Source organism: Xiphophorus hellerii, chromosome 8, assembly GCF_003331165.1.
Source record: "Xiphophorus hellerii strain 12219 chromosome 8, Xiphophorus_hellerii-4.1, whole genome shotgun sequence".
NCBI classification, from domain to species: domain Eukaryota; kingdom Metazoa; phylum Chordata; class Actinopteri; order Cyprinodontiformes; family Poeciliidae; genus Xiphophorus; species Xiphophorus hellerii.
The window spans coordinates 27,731,160-27,735,130 of NC_045679.1; the positions used below are offsets into that span (position 1 = coordinate 27,731,160).

General features: G+C 42.4%; 1 long non-coding RNA gene across 1 annotated transcript; it reads right to left on the reverse strand.

Annotated features, from left to right (window-relative positions):
- Window positions 1-1,076: 1,076 nt before the first annotated feature.
- On the reverse strand, window positions 1,077-3,135 carry LOC116723934 (uncharacterized). Its single transcript, XR_004340073.1, has 2 exons — window positions 2,000-3,135; window positions 1,077-1,766 (listed from the first exon to the last, which is right to left on the reverse strand). It is a non-coding gene; the product is annotated as an uncharacterized LOC116723934 (long non-coding RNA).
- Between the last annotated feature and the right edge of the window lie 836 nt (window positions 3,136-3,971).

Below are 3,971 nucleotides of genomic sequence, written 5' to 3' on the forward strand. Positions count from 1 at the left end.
TTCTTCCATTGCTCCATAGTTCCTGGTTCCCTGTACCTTATAGGATCCCTCGTTATTTGTAAATTCTTACCTTTATTGTTTAATAAAACCTCAACCACCCCTGAAACAGTGCAGCTAGAAAGGCAGGAGGTGTCTAGCTGTTGGGAAACACACCAGTGGTTCGTTCCATCCATCCATACATACCCTTGTCCCTAGTGGGGTCTAGAGGGGTGCTGGTGCCTATCTCCAGCTTACATTTCGGGTGAAAGGCGGGGTCACCCTGGACAGGTCGCCAGTCTGTCTCAGCACTAGTGGTGTTGGCTTTTCAAAATAAAGTACATTTTAAGCATTTTATGACATTTAAATTCATTTCAAACTCAGATTATGGTTAGAACAAGTGTCCAAATATAGGCTATATACATGTACGTGCCAAATGCCTTATTGTATTTAATATAAATAATTTTTAAAAATTAACTCTGAAGGTGCAGAGCTTCTACATAGGGCTTCTATAATACGCTCTGTGCACACAGAGCGCATTATAGAAGCTTTAGCTACATTTAGCTACATTAGCTAAACTAATTTTGTTGGTTTGGCAGTAAGTACTGCAGTAAATATCTGATATATATCTTATCACAGAGGTCAGCAGAGTACTTAAAAATTGTAATCGAGTAATAGTTGTAATGTACTTAAACTGTTAGGAACTGTTAGGATAAGTTAGGAAGGAGGCTGGGGCTGGTTTTATGCTGTTTCAAGAAGGCTGTAAGGTTCAAAGTTCATGGATGTGTGACATCACCTGAGAAGTAAATATTCAGGACATTTAAATGTGGAGTTTAGATATCTGTAACGTCATAGTGCAAAAATGTCTGCAGAGATCTGAAGTAATCAACATGTCATCTATCAGAACCATGAAACAAAACCATGTGAATACATAAAACAAAAGATTACTGACGACACGCAAAACATTAGCAACCTAAAAATAATAAACATTTAAGCAAGAAAACAGGGGAAAAGAACTCCAACCATATTTACAACACACAATACAATATAATGCAATTTAACTTATAAAGCACTTTTAAAACAACGCTATTGGCCAGCACAACATCAAAGGTCCTGTTATTAGATTTTCCCATGACAACCAAAAAGATTTTACAGCAGCATCAGTTCATATGACATCAGAAATGCCATTATTCGTCTTTTTGACTCATCCAATGATGTGCCTCCAATTTCCCTGACAATGGCGACGTTGAGTATGATGACAATTACATGAAAACATTTCGGTATCAATATACCTGAGACAGATTTTTTTGAAACTAATTTATCGAGTTATCATGGGTCTATGTTGTTTCACAGCCTATGTGCCTGATGTCCTGCACACTGTTTCAATTTTGTAAGTCAACTTTTAACTTACATCTCCAGGCATGAAGTCACAGTCAGGCAGTTCTTTGTTCATGTCCAGGACTTCGTCCCCTGTGGTCACAGGAAACACGACTTCCTCAGGTGGTTCCTCAAGTGATGCAGCAGATTTCTGCCTCAGCAGGTTATTCAACATGTTCCCATGTTTTTTCTGGGTTTCCCCGACTTCCTCTACAAGAGAAACTAGTGTGGTGAGCAGAGCCTCCCTCCAGCCGCCGGAGCTGCTCCTGCCACATTTAGTCCCAGGCCTTGTAACAGGACTTGCTGCAGTGCTTCTCAGAGTTGGGGCTGTGCCTGAGCTTTTCAGGGAGCAGAAGGTGGAAGAGTCCACGTCTTCTTTGATAAACAAAAAAGTATTCCATCTTCTGGAGGACCTGAAAAACGTAAAACAGAACGTAACAACAAGTGGAGAAAATTGTTGGTATTCCTCTGGTAACAAAATCCCCAAATAGTTACTGAAGTAACTCAAAACTGACAAGAGTAATAATAAATACACATTAACAAAAAGCTAACCAATGAAAATCAGACATTGTTTTTGAATTGTAAGTGAACAGAATCATAAAATAAAAAAAACTAATGAAAGAAGCCTGGGCAAAAATGATGGTACCTCTAGAAAAGTTTGGGAATAATTTGGCCGTAGGGACATGTTAGCAGAGACGTGGCCACAGTGCAACACTGTACTGTGTCCCCTGACACACTGCATGGTGGGAAAGGTTCCACATAATTCCCGGAGCTCAGTGAGTCACCAGGTCCTGCTGGGCGGCCGCGTCATCTGAACGCAGCTTTCACTCATTTAGACGTCTCTCCTCCACTCACCTCGCTCCTGCTAATTTATGAACAGTCATCAGCACTTATAGACGACACCTCAGAGATATTCATACTGTCATCTGTCTCCCCCCCGCTGTGTGCACCAGCGTTCCTCAGCAGCCTGTTGGCAACGTGTTGCACCTTGCAGTCTGTTTTAATCTGTTCCTGCCTCCAAGCGTTTATGACCAGCATGTCGCCGCCTCCTCCATCTCTGTCCCTCTGTGAAAATAAAATGGTGCTGACTTGCAGTGACTTGCTGATGATTCGACCCCGCGCTGCAGGTGAAGTGACACACAGACTGCTGCTCTGCTGCTCGGTTGGAACATCAGCCTGTCTGTGCACCTGCCCCCACAGCTCTGCGCTGCTCTGACCTAGAAGACGGTTCTGATCCGACGCCTCACCGGCTGGTTCTCTGTGTCGGCTGCGTCCGCCTGCAGGCATGAAAACTCACACTCCATTAAAGAGACGAGAGGACAGACGGCAGGGCCTGGCTACAACCAAGGCCCAATCTTTACTGAGCGTGCAGCATTAGCTGCTAATGTTTTAGCTTTCTCTTTGTTGCTGTTTGACATTTTGCGGCGCCCTGCTGATGTGTGAGCTGTTTGCAGGCGAAAGCCACATGAGGGCAGTAAAATATACAGCAGGAGTCTTTTACCTGCAGCTTCCTGCTGGGAGGTTTGTGTTAGATCAACAACAGCTCTGTCACTTGCACTTGGGGTCTGCTTTAGATCTGTAACTAGCTTTAATTCAGGGTGTAGCTGCAGATTATTTTCTGTTTTTCTCATGTTAAACATCTAATAAGGCTCTCACATTCTGAGGGGATTTGCGTCTCCGTGTTTTTTCAGTCTCTTTCTCTATCTCCTTCAGCTGATAACAGCTTTTAGGTAGGTGTCTTTAGTTTGACATTTCTATACAAAAATGTTTAGTTTTTGTATTGGTCTGATATATTTTAATTTGAAATGTTGTGTTCCTAAACTTTTCCAGGTCATGACCCCAAAGACGGCATCAGCTTCTGATTCGTGATCCCCTTTGCCAGCCCACAAACTACACAGAAAAAATACTTAAAGAAACATTGACACTCAGAACGTTTTTTTCCCACTTTATTATTGTTATATAAATGCTACCGTAAACCTTCTGATTTTAGCAGTTTTTAGGGTTTGTGCAGCCGAGTCCTCCACAGAACAGATACTGGAGGTTCTTTCTGTCTTTTTCTTGACAGAAACTTTAGCATTTCACACTAGCTATGCTAGCTTGAAGAGCAAAGCAGCTCAAGGCTGCGTTCAGACTAAATGCGTTCATGCATTAAAAAAGCGGCCGACGGTTCAAGTTGGACGTGTGTGCCCTTTGAAGTCAAACGCTTCACCTCTTGCTCTAGACACGCATCGGGAGGAGTCGCTGTTTTATGTTGCTGGCCTCTTTGTGCAGAAGTGGATAAAATTGAGAGAGTGGCTTGGCTTTATTTTCTTAGACGTGCGTTGGGAAGAGCCTCTTGTCTTTTTTTTTTCCTTCCCCGGTTACTTTGAGCAATGATGGATAAAATATTGAGTCTTTGCTTTATTTGCTGAAACCAAGCGAATGTTGTGTTTGAAGTCAGTTGAAATGTGTTGAACGCTCAAAATGGTCGAAAGGCCTAAGGCAGTGCTAGACGGCCCTAATGCTCAAATTGCGTTTGGTCTGAACGCAGCATAATGCATTTTACTGGCAGCCAATCAGAAGGCTGAGCAATGCAGATAATATTTCAATAAGTTATTCTAAGTTATGCTTCACATTAA